At 39.6% G+C, this 21106-nt stretch overlaps 2 protein-coding genes across 4 annotated transcripts in view; one reads left to right on the forward strand and one right to left on the reverse strand.

Annotated features, from left to right (window-relative positions):
• Nucleotides 1-21106, reverse strand: part of ATPsynO (ATP synthase subunit O, mitochondrial) — a 172016-nt gene that overhangs the window by 114052 nt on the left and 36858 nt on the right. The window lies entirely within an intron of this gene.
• The window catches only part of LOC135710131 (uncharacterized), a 32408-nt gene that overhangs the window by 1092 nt on the left and 10210 nt on the right, over nt 1-21106 (forward strand). The gene's annotated exons all lie outside the window — the stretch shown is intronic.

Raw genomic sequence — 21106 nt, forward strand, 5'->3', positions numbered from 1 at the left:
AAATCGATTGAATTCCAAGATACAATACAACACCAGTAATACGTCTCACTCAAAATTTATTCTTGGTTTGCTTTCGACGTCCACATGAAGTGAAACAAAAACATGTTTTCTGATGTGAAAAAAGTTGTGCCACCAACGATGGCTGACCCCATTGTTTACGTACGGTGGAGACATCTACAATTTGCAAGTGGGTACGTGAAACTAAGGTTTTCTGTCTAGATGCTCGGGGGGTGGGATTATTATACTAAAATGGAAAATTGAAAAAAGGTAGATTCGTTCGGATAGGTGAAGCAATTTCCGAAGTTCCTCAATTGAAGAGAAGTGCATCAACTACCGTACGGGGATCGATTGTATAGTGACCAACATAATTGACATGGCAACAAAAACACATCGGGCTACTACGTGCACATGTGTAATGACAACATTATACAGCTTCGTCCGCTTCCTTTAGATGGTATTGATTATTGTTGGTATGGAATGTCCTAGCAACAAACCGAGGTTTATGTAATATCCTAAATCGATATATCTTAACTAACATGTTGTTATCGGACGCGGTCAAACAAAAGGTCAATCCAAATGTCTTTGACTGCAAAACGAAAAGAAGCAATTATATTCTCTTCATAATAACACATTTTCGATTGCATACAAACAAACCAGTTGGAATAATGAGAAAGCGGTTGATGTCAGCAGCGATGCAGACAATGATTCACTTTTGTTTCCCCCCTGTTTGGGGTGTATTTTTTTTTTTTTTTCCTTTGGTTTGTTTTTTCCGTCGATCTTGTTTTCCGTGCTGAGCACCAATGCTACCGACGTGCCAGGAAGGCAGCTCCCACACCTGGACCCTACCTATCGACCCATCAACTCATGAACCGGGGACCAACGGCTTTACTTCCCATCCGAAGGAAGGCGTGATCAGAGATGTTATGCCTCAGAACATCCCGGCGGCGCCGACTGGGATTGAACCCAGGCCTGCTGGGGTGAGAGGTAATCACGCTTACCACTACACCACCGGCGCCGTTATCTGTTTGGGGTGTATTCGAACAATTGTTACGTTATGGTAACAACCAGTGATGTATCGCTCTTACTATTTATTATAGAATTCTGACGTAAGATCCAGTTGAATTGTCAGTTAACCCATCGTAAAATTTCCGCACCAATTTCCGGCACTGCAGTGCGAGTGCGGAAATTTTGCATTTTGATAGGGAATTTAATAGCACTTAACTATCTATTTTAAGATGGGTTAATTGAAAATACAATTTGATTTATCGTAAGCATTCTATATTGAAATTAATAAAAAAAGTCTCAAAAGAGCGATCCATCCCTGGTAACAACCACAGTTCACGTATAGTCGCTATATTCATAGTCTGGCGGATAGAATTTCGATCTATCAAAAAGTGGAACCTATTCAATATATTGTAGACCTCAACTGTTGGTGGTACTATTAACTTTTATAAACAAAACGTTGATTATTCTTTCCTCGCCAATCGAAGGTAAATTACCAGCATCATCGGATAGGGGAAACTTTCCGCAACCTAAATATTGTGTTAGTTTGTATAGGCAAGGCTTGAATCACGAGAAAACGGTTTTCGAAATTTTGTTCGCAATAGCTGATGTTTGTTTTCTGTTGTTGGTCGTGATTTGCTCGATTGGTTCCGCTATTTGACAGCTCAATTGGTTCCCGAGATTCTATCCGTCAGACTATGAATATAGTGACTATAAGTTCACGGTGTCTAACTTAGAAAAATATTAAAACAAACAAAAAAATCGTCATTCCCGAAACCTTCACCATTCAAAAGAGGAAACTTTTCCCGTCATTTTGCAACTAGGGTAATGAATATAATTTGGCCCACCTGACTATATTTTGCACATTTTATCACATACAATTAGCAAAATTTTAGAATATTGTGAAAGCTACAAGAACATTATTTCACTACTTAGCGCCTTCCATTCTTATTTTCTGTAAAATGTTTCATTCAGTGGTAGCAAACTGAAAATATACCCACGCATTTTCATACTAGTGCTGAATCGGTCTACAGGAGGTGGCATAATTGAATCCAACTTTCAAGAGTTATTATTTTTTAAATGTATGCTTTTTGAACAGGCGAATGTGGTTATTGCGCAAGGGATAGGTCACTCCACACACCAGTCTTGGGTCATCTTTTTTGTCAGTGTGCCGATTGTGCTGGTCACAGAGCAAGCTGCGATTGTTTGAGAAATATACATCCCGCGGCAACCTGGTATTTCTGACACCTTGCATGTTTTGGTTTGAAATCGCAAGGATAAATCGGATTGAGGATGACGCGCGAAGTGGCGGGCGTGCGAAATTTGGGTGTTTCGTGTTCATAGAATAATAAAAGTCCTGTGTTGTAGGGTGTTTTATAATGCCCTCAAAGGCAGACCAGAAACCTAGCTTTTCGTGCTTTGAAAAGCAACGGTCTATCAGGGGCCGGAAAGAGTTGGAACCGGTGGGGAACATTGTTGGAGACCGACTATAGAGGATGATAAATAGACTTCTGTAATTTGTTTTGTGTGAGTTGCAGCATTATTTTAATTAAGGGTACTAATGAGTCTAATTAACTGCCTCTTTCTCTTGAGCCTACTCTAGAACCTACGGTTCGTATTTAGATCTATAAGTGAACAGCTGGTCTGAGTTCCTCAGTCTGTCAAACAGCACTTTATGTTGTGAAAAACTTCAATGACAGTTGTCAAGCAGTGCTCACATTTTAATTACAACAATCCAATGCCTAAGAGATTGTGCCGAAGATGTGCTGATGGATGTGCCCAAGCTGTGCCGAATCTAATTTCGGCACAATGTGCTGAATAACTTACCCCTTGTTATTGCGTCAAATAAATCCGATTGAAACCGGTTCTTAGCTCGAAGAAGCGATAAAATGTGTTAAAATAGTGATCTAAGGCATGGCGAAAATATGTTCGTCGTTATCTAAAGAAAACATATTTTCGCCATGCCCGTTAACCAGCACATTCAGGTGATCCAAAATATGTTCCAAACCAGGTTTGAAGTATAAAAGGTGGGGGGACATATGTATTGTTTAGTTTTCAAAAATAAAATAAAAAGCGTCTTCAAATTGAAGACACATCTAGTTAAAAACACCATCGAACAACATAACTTCCTGAAACCTGCAAGAATAGCCTTAATACGTCAAAATATTCCCCAAAATAGCAAAACATTGCAAAGAGAAGGGTCAAAGCCGCTCGTAGCTGCCGACACAAGTAGCTGTGGGGTTTTTTCGGTGCGAATCACGCGATAGTCTGTTTTTCGATAGCAACACATTGTTGCGGTGCTTGCTCTTTGTTTGAAGTTCGTTCGCTTTTGCCGCTTTGCCCGTTGTTGAAAGTAAACAACTAGTGGAGATGTGTAATATAAATAAAACTGACGTTAAATCCATCAATGGAATAATTTGCGAATTTTGTGAAATCGCTGGACGCGGATCCCACTTAGATGATCGCTACATATCGCATAGCGGAGGAAACATATATGTTCATCAAGTTCATGCTTTATTGTTTGTTACACAACCGTGAACAGTTCTGAAGCGCGTAGTTCGGTAGAAATTTTCTGCCGCCTTGTCCTTCGATATGCTTACAGGTGTGCGGTGTTTATTTATGACTGTTAAAAAGGAGATTCCCAACTCGCTGCATTTCCTCAATCGAAAGGGGAATATATTCTATCAAGGGAAAAAAATTAGTGTCTTCCTTTGTAACAGGAAGGGGCATCGGATGAATTCATGCCCCTAACGGAAGAATCCGAAATAACCAGTACAACAACGGACGGAAGAAGAAAACGAACAACGTACGCTGGAGGCGCATCGCTAAACGAGGAAGCAGTTGAGGTCTTGGAAGAAGAGGTGGTGGTGATGGAAGTGACGTCCCCGGACACCGAGAAGAACAGTGGAGAGGAAACAAGCGCTGCTGAGAAACAGCAGCCGCCTGTTTTCAAGTGCAAAAATTATGCTTATTACCAACCGGTGGAAACTAATGATTTTTAATTGGCTCACTACTTGACTAGCCAATTGGTCCCAAGCAAATCGATTAATGTACCCCATTCTAGTCGAAATTCTAGTACTACACTATGTTTGTTTTGATTCGCTATGCAAGTTTGACAGATAAAATGAGGGGTTCGTGGATTTTCTTATGTTTCGAGGGGTGCATCGATTAGCTTGGGACCGAAGAGAGTACCAGAGCTGAGCCAAAAAGTTGAGCACGTTATTTCGGGACATTCTGGTCTTAGAGTTACCTCTATGGTATTACTACTACAAAGTCGGGATAGTGGACTATTCCAAGAAGGAGCGGATAAAGGACGAAGAGGAGGCCAACTAGCGCGGGCGCTGCTGAAGGAACAACAATTGGAAGAAGCAAGGGAGTTGAGGGCATCGATGGAAGCGGAAAGTTAAACTTGAGTCGCCTCCACGGAAGAGTAAGAAGAACTCATTAACAAAGTCCCTCATTAATACTTTATTGTAATTATTAAATTATTGAATTGGGTTCTTTAAGGGTATTGAGGTAAATATTCGTAATCTCCATTAAAAATGGAACCCAAACCCAAAATTTCATCAATCACCTTATTAGCGCCCCTCGGTAACACCATAGAGGTAACTCTAAGACCAGAAGGTCCCGAAGAAACGAGCTCAACTTTTTGGCTCAGCTCTGGTACTATCTTCGGTCCCAAACTAATCGATTCACCCCTCGAAACATAGTAAAATCCAATAACCCCTCATTTTATCTGTCAAACTTTCATAGTGAATCAAAACAAACATTGTGTAGTACTAGAAATTTTGACTAGAATAGGGTACGTTAATCGATATGCTTGGAACCAATAGGCTAGTCAAGTAGTGAGCCAATTTAAAATCGTTAGTTTCGTATTGATTGTTGGTAACACTTTGTATGGGATTGAGCTGTCAGTTTGTAGGGTTTAGTGTCAAACAGCGAAGTTGTTATTTTGCTTTAAATCTTAATTAAAAAATCGAGATGAAAGTCTGTGGGTTCGAAAAAAATATCGCTGTGCTCAGAAAACGAAGCTCTTTCAGATGATGTATAAAAAACGAAACATTTTTCAAAATTAAAGAACCCAATTGAGTCTAACAAATAAACTAATTGGAAAAAAGGAGGGCTGACAAAATTGCGCTAAAACGTGAAGGACCACATGGAACGGCAAAATAACATAAAAGCCCCAAAAATGCCTTAAAATTACCCCAAAGCAAAAATAACTGAAATCCTTGAGTCACTGACCTTTAAGACGCCAAATAGCCATGACATGTTCAAAATAGCTCGCTATACGCTATACTTTTCATGACTATCCAGAATAGTTTGAAAAACACCCAAAATTAACTAAATTAACGGTTAGAAAAGCCTCAAAATTATCTTGAAAACACTACAATGCCAAAATAGCCCGTAAACAACAAAATGAACTAGAAATGCCAAAATTACATTAAAAACGCCAAATATACAACAATTGCTCTGAAAGCGCTAAAATGGCCATAATTGCCGAAATTGCCTAAATACATCGAACTATCTCAGCAATTAAATGATCAAACAGCACAAAAAAATGTCACAATAACCGTGAAAACTCATAAAAATTAGATGTTTATTCACAAAAATGTAATTGAAATTCCTAAAAGTTTTGAACACGTCAAAATATGAATTTTTAACACAAAAACCTATAAACTCCTAAGAGGAATAGGAGCTTTTTTGAACCAAATGCTATGCAAAATTAGACGAGTCATACGCATAGGCGTAGCCAGAGGGGGCAGTTGCCCCCCTAAACTCAGCAACACAAAGGCATTCGGTGAAATGGCGTTCGGCAACATTTTTCATACTAAATTTTTTTTTCGTCCCTCCCAAGCTCGAAACCTGGCTACGCCCTTGGTCAAACGTTGTATTCGGGGTACGCGTATACAACGTATTTTCGTTATAAGTCAGGTAACACAGTAGGCAGAAAAGTCAATATTACTTTCAGTGCATAACGATCAGTGAATTTACGATTCGTGAGCGCTCGCTCTGATGATAAGATCGCTGATTGTGACGCTGTGATAGCAAAATTTACAGGTTTTATGAGTCAAACACATACTTTACACCCTCTTCTTGTAACTTACAAGTACAACGTATCATTATATCAGCTCAGCGTTGCCAGACTGTTTCAAAGTTTATCGGTATCAAAGGATTTAAAAAATCGGTATTTATCGATATTTACTATTTTAATTTATTCTATATTTTAGCTGTTTTTAAAAGCGAAAATTTTAACTTTTGGACTATGATCGGAACATTTTGAAAGAAAACTCCGGGGAATGTTTGAAATAGCTTCTGAAGGAACATTCCGAGAAAGAAGCTCTTCTGGACGAAATTTGAGGAAACATCCGAGAACTACCAAGACAAGAATTGAGAAACTTGTAGTGAATATTCAAAGAAACCAGCGGAAAAAATCTGATGTCACATCCAAAGGAAACCAGAAGAAGTTCGGAAAATTTTTCGAATAATAGTCGAAAACCTATGACTTATGAAACTTCTTGAAGACGCTGGCAGACACTTCCTAAGGTAGATTGCACGAATCTTATGGAGAAATTCGGAAGCCAGCCTACGGAACAATCAGAAGAAACAAGGACATAATTCCGGGAGAAAGAGATTTCTGGGGGATGTTCTAATGATCCAGCAAATTTTCCAGATATTCATAAAACATCCCTGAAGACCCCGCAACCTGAAGTTTTCGGAACATTCCTGAAATGCAGTTAGAATATTCCACGGAATTCCTTAAAAGTTCTTGTAATTTGCTTGAAATTAATGAAGCTATTTTAGAGCTCTCTAATCATCCTCCAAGTATTTGGAACTTCCCTGATTATAATAAGGCTACCTGAATATTTATAATCATCTTTGAATGTATTTGGACTTTCTTAAAGATTACAAAATTTCTTAAGTGCTCTCACAATTTTCTTGAATTTATTGTATCATTAGCATTAAAGATCTTTGATCTTCCCGATTTAAAAAAAAATTATTTCTTGGCACTGCCATTAAAAAGCACGGAATTTCCCATACAATGCTCTCACAATGTTTTAATGTTCATGTAACTTCCCTTACGTTTCCTAAATTTGTGGAACATTGCCTGAGTTTCTCGGAAATCCTTTAAAATATCAGCATTTCCTTGAAATTAATTGATCTGTCCTGATGTTCACGGAGCTTTCCTAAAGTTCTTTCAATTATCTGAAACAAATTCAACTTTCCTGAAAACCATTAAATTTCCCTGAAGTTCTTTGAGCTAGTGAAGTTTCCAAAATATTTCTGATGTTTTCGTAAGTTCACTGGAGTTCGCTGGACTTTCCTGAAACTTTCGGGTTTTGGAATTTGAACAGAAGTTAATGAAACTATCTTTAATTTATCAGAACTTACTCAAAAGTCTAGACTTTTCTGAAGTTTCAAAACTACTTAAAAGTTCCTGCAGCTAGTGGAATCCGCAATAAACATCTGGAAACATCCCTGAAGTTCAGGGGAAGTTGAAAAAAAAACTGGTGGGAGAAGATGGAAGAACCATTCGAGCGATAGCTGAAGAAGCTTCCTAGGGAAGTTGAAATAAGTTTTCGGGAGGAATCGAAAATTAAGTTATGGTGTAAAGTGGAAGAAAAGTCCAGGTGAAATTTGGGAAAAATTCAGGAAGTAAAAAAATTAACAAAAACATTCGAAAGATGAATAATGTTTAAAAAGTATTTCGCGATTCTAGAATAACCAGAAAGAGCCATCGACAGTTTCTCGATTCATGGGTAGCCAAAAACGGCGCAGAAATGGAAACATTGTTCACAAGAGCATCAAGCATATGAAATTTTCAAAGATGATTTTTTTAAAGAATTTTAAGAGTTCCAAAATTTTAGGATATTCAAAAAGATACAAGTCTCTCACAGTAATTTTCTCCGAAATTCGAGCGCGGGTAGGCAATAATAATTTTGATCATTTAAAAAATCGGTATACAATTTCAAAAATCGGTATTCTGATGAGTCTTATCTGTATATCGGTATCTCGTTCGGAAATCGGTATAAATACCGATAAATCGGTATATCTGGCAACGCTGTATCAGCTAATGATTTCTTAATTCCGAAAACAATTTTTTATAGCAAGTGAGTGGAAGCAACCCTGATAGAGGTTCTCAGAATTTCGTAAAAATGGGTAGTTTTGCTCCTTATCGCAAAATGCTAGACCCGATTTTTTTTTTCAAAAATGTGTGGTTGTGTCGCTATAAATCAATGGAATACTTGTATGAGCAAACAAAGCGAGAATTTACCATTTACTTCCTTGCCATTTGGAAGTGACCCCACAGCACATTGTAGTCGAAATACGGGTATTTATCATAGAGACATATTGAAAAAAAAAAGTGGATTGAAATAGGGGAATTTACGTATTCTCTTCAATCTAAGCAGCGTCCGCACTTCTATTAGCAATTTATCAGCGTTACGGACTGATATAATTTGTTTGTTTGCTATTCTATCCATTCAAATCGACAGAATTATCCAACACGGGTCGAAAACGTTTTTACGACGCTCCAAACTTTTCAGGAGAGTGTGACTATTGTCGGGAACTTTTTTTCTTCGGCAACCTTTCCATTTGAACTGCGTGTTAATCAGCTGTTCTATTATCGGCCACTCGAAATTGTGTATGTTTCATTTGCAGAAAAATCTGACATAACAGAGGTTTGCGCAGTTGTAAAAATTTATTCAGATTGACGCTGAAAAACTAAGGAATCGGTGTGATGAGAAAATACAGCGGAATTAACGATTAAATTTTAGTTGCCGAAAACAGCCATTGGGTGTCGAAGCCACCATTTACCCTAGTAAAGACTAGCTCTTTTTCCTCTCATGATCTTATTCGAATCACAGTGAACTACGAAGTAAAGCGCAGTGTAATTAAGAATTGTGCAAGCACGCATGTGCTCATGTAAATAGGCTTCAATGTGAAGCTCAATTTAAAACCCTACAAGCGAAACTGATAGTAGTGTAATGCAAAGCGTTTATCAACAATGTGATTCATTATCGTCACATCATTCACAGCGCACATTGCTGTTCTAGACAGGCGCTAAAAGACTGTACTATGCACTTTCTCGATTAGCTTTTGTATTTCCATACTGCATCCTACATGTCATGTAGGATGAGCATATGTGCGTTCATTCAGTCTGTTTGGGGTTGTAATCCTTTTCAAGGTGCGCAAAAGATATACATAAGGGAATTAACGTATTCTCGCCAATCTAAGCAGCGTCCGCGCAAATAGAAAATGCAACTGTTCAGCGTCAGGCACGTGATGACGTGTTTGTTTATTTACATTTATCTACTCTATCCATTCTAATCGACAGAATGGTCCAAACCGGGTTGAAAGCGCTCCAAACTTCTCAGGGTTCATCTTTTTCTTCGGCAACCTATCCAAATCAACTCGAAATCAACCTTATTTTATAGCACAAAACATTTCATTTGAAGAAAAGCCTGACATAACATGTATGCTCAATCGTAAAAATGTAATTATATTGAAGTTGAAAACTTAATAATCGTTGAAATCCATTCAGCGAATTGTTTTGGTGAGAAAATAAAGTGAAATTATCGTTTAAATTTAGGTTCTCGAAAACTGTTTATGAGTCAACGACTGAAGTGTTAATCATATGTGGTGTTTTGTTTGTTTGTGATATTATAGCCTTTCGGTATAAGTTTACTAGAAAGGCAAAAATACATTACCGCTCATTTGCGTCTTTTAGCACCTAGCATCGGATGTAGAAAACCTCGCCAACACATTCTTCTTTTGGCTTTATTACGCGCCTACTGGGACTTTACGCCAGATCTCAACTTAGTGTTCTTTGCGCACTTCCACAGTTGTTAATTGAGAGCTTTCTAAGCTAGTGGCGTTTCCTTAACCTCAATCTACCTGTGCACCAACTATCAAAACATATCAGAGACGAACCAGCCAACGGCTGAAAGTCTCTATAATAAAGAAAATCATCATCACTCTCAAAACATAAACAATTATCAAATATTGCTTGCAATGGAGAGATATCGAGTAAACAAGAAGATTAAGTGTATTGTTCTACCGATTCAAGTATGAATATGGCATTAAATCTGGTTTTGAAAGTTGGTGCACAGGTAAAAATTGAGGTTACGGGACGCCTCTGTTCTAAGCCCATACCATTTTTGCATTTGTATATATTGTGTGGCAAGTATAATCATACATACTCTTATATGCCCAGGTAAGTCGAGGAATTTTCCCACCCGAAAAATTCCTAGATCGAACGGGGATGGTCTTGTTTTATACCTGCGCCTTTACCGACGGAGCTAAGGAAAGCCCCAAGTGGGGGCCCCCAACCAACACATGCATCCTTTTATTAGGTCTTAAATCAAATGTTGAATCCTTCACTTTCATTGTAGGTCATATTCTGTTGTATCTTAATTATGAAACCTTGTAACTACCAACAAATAATCCGTCTTCTTCAAGCCATGGTCAAAATGTAATGTAATTGAGTTACCATCAGGCTTGCGTTCAAGTTGTTACGTCACAAGCTATGTAATGACGTATACCTTCCATACTACGAATAATCCTTAGTAGGTTGTTTATACTGATAAAAAGTTGTTAGCCGGATGAAAAAAAAAATGCTCGTTCGCATGATTACATTAACGGGGGCCGACGTCGTCTCAGGCAGACACAGACAGACATTAGAATTCATGTGTATCGCGAATGTATCGCGTATAGCGGCCATCAGCTGAGAAATATAAACTTTGCTGGATAGGTATTTGACGAAAATGTCTGCTCGTTGAAAAAATAGATATGAAATTTGGCATACTTTCTTCATTTTAGACTATTATTTATACTAAAGAACGAAAAGTGATACAACTCTAATACTGACACCGCTCAGGTTAATAATTGTTCAATTTAAGAGCTGTTTTTGTGCCTTTGGGACACCTTAAATGGATAGTTGACGCGTTTTTATTTTATTGCTGATTTTAACTATTTTAATCTTGGTTAAACAAACTTCCGATTGTTCAAAATTTCTCATAGACAAGAAAAAACTAGATCAGACCATGGTGGATGATAAGTGGAAAAAAGGAAGATCCAGAAGCGGTGTACTATATGTTGGGAGCTATATTAGCATAGAGGTAACTCTAAGACCAGACAGTCCCGTAAAAAACGTGCTCAACTTTTTGGCTCAGCTCTGGTACTCTCTTCGGTCCCAAGCTAATCGATGCACCCCTCGAAACATAGGAAAATCCACGAACCCCTCATTTTATCTGTCAAACTTTCATAGCGAATCAAAACAAACATAGTATAGTACTAGAATTTCGACTAGAATGGGGTACGTTAATCGATTTGCTTGGGACCGTTAGGCTAATCAAGCAGTGAGCCAATTAAAAATCATTAGTTTGCACCGGTTGATATTAGTGAATCTAGTAAATAGGCCAACGTCCGATGGCTTATAGTGATACTGAGAGATGCCGGATTGTTGCATTCGATGCATCTCTTTCAAAGGGCTGGCAACGGTACCGGTTTTCCTTAGTCAAGATCAAAGAAACTTTTCTGAACTGCATTCGGGAACTTCGAGGATTATTTGGATGAGATCCTTCTTTTTTTTATTTAGTTCTTAACATTATGCTTGATATAAATATCACTAATACAGTACTAAGAAAACAAGTTTAGGAACTCAGTAGCTAAGGGGCTGCCACTTTTGCTTACTGAGCAGAAGATCAAGGCAGGTTCATTCTCAAGTTCCTCCAAAAAATAATCATATGCTTTTGGTCGTATCGCCAGCTTAAGGCGTATCCTGACCTAATACCCTACCCTATTATCTTATTCGGGGGCCTCTCGCTGATTAAGTACTACATCAATATTTTCTTCCCTATCCCTTGTTACAGTAAAGATAGGCGTGACTCGCTTTTCAAGCTTATTGCGTATGGCATATTAGCTTTTTGCGTGCTCTCAACTTGGTGTTCTAGATGCACTTCCACAGTTATTAATTGAGAGCTTTCGATGCTTGTACCATTTTTGCATTAGTATAATTGTGTGGCAAGTACAATCATACTTCTATGCCCAGGGAAGTCGAGAAATTTTTCAACCCGAAAAATTCCTAGACCGAACCGGGAATCGAATCCAGTCACCTCTAGCATGGTCTTGCTTTGTAGCTGCGCCTTTACCGATTGAGCTAAGGGAGTGACAGTCATGCTTTTGGTATTTTTTTAAAATTGGAAATAATGTTTACTCCCCAGCAGGCATGGAAATTCATTTGCATTCGTTTGTCTCTAAATTGTTTCATCAATAGAATTCCGTAAAATTATGTATGAAGCTTTGGTAGCTTTTGATATCAGCTTCATCTTTTTTTTCAATAGCTCAAATATTTATCTCTTATGCATAATGAACCAGAGCGAACAGAACCTACCTTTGTTTTTTAGTGAATGTAAATTACATTCACTGAAAAACAATAACAAGTTCTACCCGCTCTAGTTTTTCATGCATATGGGATACAGATTTGAGTGTTTGAAAACAGTTATAGCAACAAACAAAACGAAACTAACGATTTTAAATTGGCTCACTACTTGACTAGCCTATTGGTCCCAAGCAAACGATTAACGTAGCCCATTCTAGTCGAAATTCTAGTACTACGCAATGTTTGTTTTGATTCGCTATGAAAGTTTGACAGATAAAATGAGGGGTTAGTGGATTTTTGTATGTTTCGAGGGATGAATCGATTAGCTTGGGACCGAAGAGAGTACCAGAGCTAAGTCAAAAAGTTGAGCACGCTATTGCGGGACCTTCTAGTCTTAGAGTTACCTCTATGGTTATAGCTTATATCAAAACCTACAAAAGCTTCATATATCATTTTTAGAGAAAATTCTGTTGGGATAAGTACCGCTGTCAGCGAATTGAGTGCAGGAACGTCATTAGAAAAGCAAAAAAAGACTCATGAGAAGAATTCCTAGATGGTTTTGATAGCAACCAATCAACAACCGAGATGTGGCGCAGGGTAAACGCACTAAGTGGCCGTAGAAGGTGGATATCATCATTCGCAACATACCGAGACGGCTTCCTCACTGCTCAAGAAAAAAGAAATGTGCAACAGTCGACCTGCCAGACGATATCAACGATCGCGACTTCAACAAACCCTTCAGCCTTACAGAACTAATTTTTGCTCTTGATTCTACAAAGGGAAAGTCCGCAGGCCCCCGATGATGTGAGTTGTCATTTGCTAAAGCGACTTCCAATGCGAGTTAAAATCTCACTGTTTGAAGGTTTTAACAACATTTGGGCCGACGGAACCTTCCCCACTGACTGGCGTCACAGTTTTGTCATCCCGATTCCTTAAAAGAATATGGGATTACCGACCAATTGTACTTACTAACTGTGCTTCAAAAGTTATGGAGCGCATGGTCATCCGACGACTTATCACCGAACTACAAGAGCACAATCGTTTAGGTACCGGACCATATCTAGCATCTCTTGGTCAAGTGGTCGACGATGCCCTGTCGAATGAGCAGCACGTTGACATTCATTGCGTCCTACTGTACTACAACAGCTTATAGGCTGGGATATTGCAGGCAACATGGGCAAATTTGTCCAGGGTTTTCTGAAGGAGCGAACATTCCATGTCCTAATCGGTGACACTAAATCCAACACATTCAAAAAAGAGACCGGAGTTCCACAAGGCTATATTCTATATTTTTGTCTACGCGGATGACATTCTAATTGTTATGGTAGGTACAAACCCCAAAATTATTCGTCGAAAACTACAAACAGCTGTCCGAGCGATCTCCAAATAGGCGGACAGTACCGGATTCACCATGGCTGCCGAGAAATGCTCGATTTCACATTTCTGTAATTCGAAACACCACCCGTGCACCAATCCTGTAATTGTCGGCGAGAAAGAAATACAATTTAAAAAACAGTTGTGAGTACTCGGGGTTACCTTCGATCGGAAGTGCAACTTCGATGTCCACTTCAATTTGGTTCAGAAAGAAACTGAATGTAGAATCCGTCTGATTGAAGCGATTAGCGGTAGACACAAAACAAACAACAGAATATCTCTTCGGAACATCGGACACAGTATAAAGGGTGATACGGTCAAAATTTGGTCAATATCAACTTGACGTATTTCTTTCAATTTTGCATTTAAAAAACCTGAACACCCCTCATTTTGAAGGTGTGTGTGTGTAGAATGTTGCTCCTATTTTGATTTTGGAATTCACTCTTCAGTTGTCAAAATGCCGTCCAAGCAAGAAGAGCAGCGTATCAAAATTTTGCTCGCGCATCGCGAAAATCCGAGCTACTCGCACGCAAAGTTGGCAAAATCGCTAAAAGTTGCCAAATCAACCGTTACAAATGTAATCAAAGTGTTTGGGGAACGTTTGTCGACAGCCAGGAAGTCTGGATCGGGGGGAAATCGAAAACCGGAAGCCGCTGAGACGACAAAGAGAGTTGCCGGTAGTTTCAAGCGAAACCCTAACCTCTCTCTCCGAGATGCCGCAAATAAGCTGGGTGTATCGTCTACAACCGTGCATCGAGCCAAAAAACGAGCCGGACTATCGACTTACAAGAAGGTAGTGACTCCATATCGCGATGATAAACAAAATACGACGGCCAAAGCGCGATCCCGGAGGTTGTACACGACGATGCTGACGAAGTTTGACTGCGTGGTAATGGACGACGAAACCTACGTCAAAGCCGACTACAAGCAGCTTCCGGGACAGGAGTTTTATACGGCAAAAGGAAAGGGAAAGGTAGCAGATGTTTTCAAGCACATGAAACTGTCAAAGTTCGCAAAGAAATATCTGGTTTGGCAAGCCATCTGTACCTGTGGCTTGAAAAGCAGCATTTTCATAGCTTCCGGGACTGTCAACCAAGAAATTTACGTGAAAGAGTGTTTGAATAAACGTCTGCTGCCTTTCCTGAAGAAACACGGTTGTTCCGTACTGTTTTGGCCGGATTTGGCATCTTGCCATTACGGTAAAAAGGCCATGGAGTGGTACGCCGCCAACAACGTGCAGGTGGTTCCCAAGGACAAGAACCCTCCCAACACGCCAGAGCTCCGCCCAATTGAGAAATACTGGGCTATTGTCAAGCGGAACCTAAAGAAGACCAAAAAAACTGCTAAGGGCGAGCAGCAGTTCAAGACAAACTGGCTTTCTGCGGCGAAGAAGGTGGACAAGGTGGCTGTACAAAATCTGATGGCAGGGGTCAAGCGTAAGGCCCGGCAATTCGGATTTGGAAAAGCGGAAGCCTAACTGAATATTTTTCCTGAATTTTATACTAATTGAACTTGAAAAAGAAATTTAATTTGATTTTTTAAATAAACGATTTCACCGATTTACACGCGTTTTCCCTTGACCAAATTTTGACCGTATCACCCTTTATGTAGTTACCAGCAAATTACTTTACTGTTTGGAATTTACTGTTCGGTCATCGGCAGCAGTGATCCACTCTCGAAGCCTCGTGTACAATAGGATGATACGACTAACTTCCGGACTTCTTCCAAGCTCACCTGCCTTGGCTACATGTGTAGAAGCTGGTGTCATTCCGTTTCAGTTCTTGCTGACGACATCGATTTCCCTCCGGTAGCAGAAGTCCACCGGGTTGGAGATCGGAAATGGAATCACATCGGTCCCAAAATCGATTGGTCGATCAAGCGAACAGTTCGTGCTGGTGACTCCTCAGGAAGAACCGCCGCTGTAGTCAACCATCTACTGAGAACTAAATATGCTACACATATCAAAATTTTCACTGACGGGTCCCGAGCGAATGGAACGGTTGGAATCGGAGTACATAGTTCATCACTATGTGTTGCAAACAGGCTTCCAGATCAGTTCTCTGCACTCCATAAACAGCAGCGCTGACGACTTCACTCCTACAATCATACTTTCAGACTCGGCTAGTGTTCTGGCAGCTTTGGAGAACCCAAGACAGAAGCACTCGTTAATTCAAGCCATCGAGATTGCCGTTGCCGCCCGAGCTAACACCACATTGTGCTGGATACCCGGCCACTGCGGCATTAAAGGCAACGAGGAAGCAGACCGTCTCGCTTGCCTTGGCCGAAGCTCCGAAAAATGGAACCTCAACATACCATGTTCTGATATTCGCAGAACTCTCACGCAATCTGTTAATCGTACATGGGAGAAGCAAAGGGCATCAAACAGAGTCCTTATTCTAAGGAAAATAAAAGCAGGTATAGGAAGATGGACGGACAGGAAAAGTCGAAGAGAACAACAAGTATTATCCCGTCTTAGAGTTGGACATACAAGGATCACCCATCAGCACTACATATCATCCTCTGCTCAACCAACATGCCCGTTCTGCCAGGTTTCTCTAACGGTAGAACATCTACTAAAAAATTGTCCGCAGTTTGAAACAGTACGAACGAACCTGGACCTAGACACAAACATCTGGAGAATCCTGCAAAATGATCCAGTCAACGAAACTAAACTTATAATATTCTTAAAAGAAACCAAACTTTTCTTTAAAATTTAATAAATCGTAAATTTTAGGTACTTGATGGCTCAAGCCAACTTATTCGCATCTCTCAGAGGCGAACCAGCCTTTAGGCTGAAAACGTCTTAAATAAAGAAAAAAAAAAAGAATTCTGTTTATGAAAAAAGTTGGAGGCAAATGAATGTAAATAATTTTCCATACCTGCTCCCCAGCAGTATTCCTCTGTCTGACTAAGAATTTCAAAAGAGACGTGAGTGTCACTAGTACCCAATCTTCGAAGTATACCATAACAACGCTTACGCTAACACTAACGTGTTGATTGGAAATCCATACCAAACCATCTCAAGAGCACTTGTTGTCGCCGCCGGGATCGAAAACTAGTGACAGCAAGTTGAACGGAAACTTGATCGTAATTGTTTTGTGATATAAGGAACTCGGTGGCCTTGTGGCGACCAATTTTGCTTACTGACCAGAAAATCAGGGGCTCAATCTCAAGCGTAAATAGTTTTTTTTTTATATATAATGTAAAGCGTGATGATATCGGTTAGAGGAACGAGTACGAAATAATAATCGAGTTTTAGGAAAAACATGTTGCGCATTGCAACGATTTTTGCCTGAAATTATTAATTTGTTGGAAATTTGTTCTAAAGTCTCAACATTCGAAATTCTATGTACCAGGCAGGCAACTTCAAAATCATCTACAGAACTTTGCTCTGAATCATTGGAAGTGTTTTTTTTTCTGGTAGTGCAACAACTAGACCATATTGGCACAACATAAAGCATGACCGGCCTTAAAACTTGTTTAAATGTCAGAAGTTGTTTGTGCAATGTCATCTATATGTGCAACTACCCTACCCACTGTACCACTACAATATACAAAAAAACTACAATAAATTAGTGTCTCGTATGCCTCCGCCATGGCAGGACGGCAAAGCAATCGGTGTTTTTTTTTTATTATTTATTAATTTATTTGATAAGGCTCAACCGAATTAACTTTACAGAGCCGAGGATTCTTGGTCACTATACAATACATCTTAAAGCTATAGTCAAAAGATACAACACAATAAACACTTTATCTTCCGCTATCCAAAAAGCCCCCTCCACCAGAACTAGAGCCGCTTCCAGTAGTTTCATTTTATGGCAAATTGTTTTACGCCAACGAGGGTCAGAGCGCGTCCATTGCAGCAATGGACGCAAAACGTGGTCAGCACTCACACACTCATCACGAAACGGTTGCTTTCCAAAGTCGACGACGCATCGACCGAAAGAACTGCTGATGAAGAACAATGAGGAGGACCACACAATGGTTGCTGTCGAGAAAACAGACGATCGCGTAGCACACATCGAGAGTGGCCTGCTTTTGTCGACAGCCGAGTGAACACTGAAAGCAATCGGTGTTGTTTTATTTTATATACTGATCATAACGCAGTAGGGTCCTCCCGAGCGCGATCAGAAGTGTATTCTTCAGGAAAGGTTTGCATTTCCTGCTTATAAGAGAATACAATTTTATTAATTTGTTACATTTGGCTTGAATGCCCTCAATGTGATCTTTGAAAAATAATTTTTGGTCAAGTATTAATCCAGGATATTTCACTTGACTTGACCAAGAAATTGAAACTCCGTTCATAGTGACTACCACTGGGCTTTTTTTTTTATTATAGTCACTTTAACACTCTTGGGTCATTCGTGACTTGTCCGGGGGTGAGATTTGAACTCGTGACTTTAGCGTGAGAGGTATGGATGTTAACCACTACGCCGGGGTCGCCCCCAACTACTACTACTACTACTAGGCTGTATCATCCAAATCATTTAGATCATCGTTCGGGTATGTTTTTTTTATTAGAACAGTTGTTACCTAGTACAGTACCTAGTAACAACAAGTTAAACGGAAACTTGATCGTGATTTTTTGTGATAAACGGAGCTCGATAGCCTAGTGGCGACCGATTTTGGTTACTGTGCAGAAGAACATGTATTGGAACCTAAGCTCCTTCACGCTATTGAATCGTTAGGACATCAATTCAGCAAAGCTCACCGATGAACACTATATGACTTATACTATATTTATATTTAATTTATTTTAGAAACTTCTACCGATTAGGTTTTGCGTGAAAAATTTTCATAGTCAAGTTAAGTCATTAGAACAAATGCATTGGTTATTCTGGTGCAATCACTTGTATTGGCATCTAAACTTAGTCTGCGGAAACGACTTATTTCCCATACATTTTTGTATGCCGTCTTTATACTTATTTCCGAGGGACAAAATCTCATTTGGAATTATTTCTCCTACGCACATGATTAAATTGTTTCTTTTTTGCAGCTCATCTTGTTGCCTGATAGATTGCCTCAAGTGATTTTAATTTTCCTACGACCCCGGAAATCTGCAGGGTTAAACTTTTTCAACTGTCTTTATATTAATTTCCACCAGTGTATACTTTTTAAGATACATATTTCAGTTTTTAAATTTTTATTTTTTATTTTTATTTAAAATTACCGTGTATAGTTTTCTCACAATTACTATACTTTTCTAAACAACTTTGTCTCAGACGTAATTTCAATCAGAAGTAACAATTTTGACTCGAGATTCTCCGATTTGCATGAAATTTTGCATAATTGTGTGTTATGGGCAATCATTGACATCTTTGCAAAAAAATAGGCCTTTTTGGATCTTGTATTTTTTTTTCAAAATTGCCTCTGACATTTTTCAATAAATAGTATTATGCAAAATTTCATGCTCATCGGAGAAGCTCGAGTCTAAATGGTTATGTTTTATCCTATTTGGCCAGGAACTGGTCTAATGGACAAACATTTCAAGGGGATGCCATAGCGAATCATGAGATTATTCAGGGGAATGCTGAAAGCTACTCTAAAGACATCTTGGAATCAGGGCTGTCATCCGATCACTCAATGCGCGCAATGTACTGATTTTCTGAAATAAACAAGGTGAGAATCAAGCAAACACAAAGTTCGCTTGTCTTTCACCCTGCGCAAGTGTAAAGCAGCGGAGAAGAGAAGACAGACACACACCCAGAAACAACGAAAGCTCAATGTGTAGCCATCGCTCCGACGCAAAGAGCGCCACTCAGTGTAGCGTTGCAAATGGGAAACCCAGCAAAAAGACAAAATTCTTCTTCATCTCCTATGCATGCAGTCGTGGTAAGCTAAGTCTGCAAAAAACTCAAAGAAGACACTAGCGCTTGTTGTATTATATTCGCTCCCTGCGCCGCACGGAGTGTACCGCTCATTGTGCGGATCTCTTTCTCGCAGATTATGTGAAAAAGAGTGTGCGAAGTAAATGGGAGAACCACATACTCTTTGTCGAGTGTTGTGAGATGCATGCACAAAGTTGCTTTGCTAACGCTCTGAGGCGCTTTCCAACCCTTGCTTGGAATGATTCGAAGGAAATTCTAAAGCAAAAAATATAGATAGGTTGTGTGAAAAGTTATCTTCTACTGTGCTACCTGACTTATAATGAATATACGTTGTATCCGCGGGATCGTATACCTCGTCTAATTTTATGGTCAATTTGATATGTTAAATTAGACAAGGTATTCGAACCCGCGGATGCGACATATATTCGTTATGAATCAAGTCACACAGTAGCAATCTAGAAATTATCTTAGGTAATTCAGGCATTGGAAATTTGTTAAAGTCCCGGGCACAGAAATTCAAGATTCAGGAATTGGTAACTAGCTATTCAAATTCTGAACACCGAACAGTCGTTAAGATTCCATGCTTACAAAATAATTAAGATCCCAGTCTAAGGCGCCTGGTAGAGTGAATGCGAGTGCCGACCCAGATCTTATTAATTATTATGATTCCTTTTGCTGGTTAGCTCGGCTTCTCGCATTCACATGGGCCTAACATATCTTAATATATATTCAAGAAGTTGCTATAGTTTCTTCAGTCGACTTTTAATACAGGATACCGATGTGAGCATCTTACGTTTGAGGAGCGGATTAATCGATGGAGAAGGCAAATCAACAAACCGAACGGAACGGAAAACGATGTCTGTTCCCGGTTAGGGAAAGCTCGTTTGAACCATTAGCTCTTTCTTATCCGAACCCTTGACCAGCAGCAGAGACGAGTAAAACTTGGGCCGAGTGGAAAAATGATCTGAATTCCTTTTCCACCTGCTTGTCGTAGAGGGTTTCATTGGTAAGGCTTTTCCCGAAGCTAGAATCAGTCGTTCGAATGAAATCAACAGTTGCTTCGCGCCTGTTCGGCAACTTCCATGCTACAACACACAGAGACCCGGGCTCTTATCCGTCGAATTCGATCGGTTTGAGTCCGGGAAATGGATGTCCGTGATGCACTTGATGTTTTTTGTCCCCGAGACCGATTATAGGCGAATGGTCCGTCATCTTTTTTCAGTTTTCGCACCGGTTTTTTACCGGCATGGCCAGCTGACATACGTGGTGTTTGTTGTGGAGAGTGTTGTAAACTGACAGTGCTTCGCGGTCGACCTGAAAACTTCGAGAAACTGCACGGCTTGCTAGACAATTTGTGTGCATGCAGAAGGGATAAGTTGGGAATAGAAAGAATAGATAGGATGTATTGAAATTTTGTGCACGTTGAAAATTATATGAGAGGTTTGGGTAAAAATGGGATAATCCTGAAGTGTCGTTCCCCCTGGTTTGAACCTGGTTTTTCTTTCTTAGCGGTGTCTCAACC

The sequence above is a fragment of the Ochlerotatus camptorhynchus genome, unplaced genomic scaffold (assembly GCF_037179485.1).
Source record: "Ochlerotatus camptorhynchus isolate MF236.1 unplaced genomic scaffold, CSIRO-AGI_Acam_v1.1 ptg000370l, whole genome shotgun sequence".
NCBI classification, from domain to species: Eukaryota; Metazoa; Arthropoda; class Insecta; order Diptera; family Culicidae; genus Ochlerotatus; species Ochlerotatus camptorhynchus.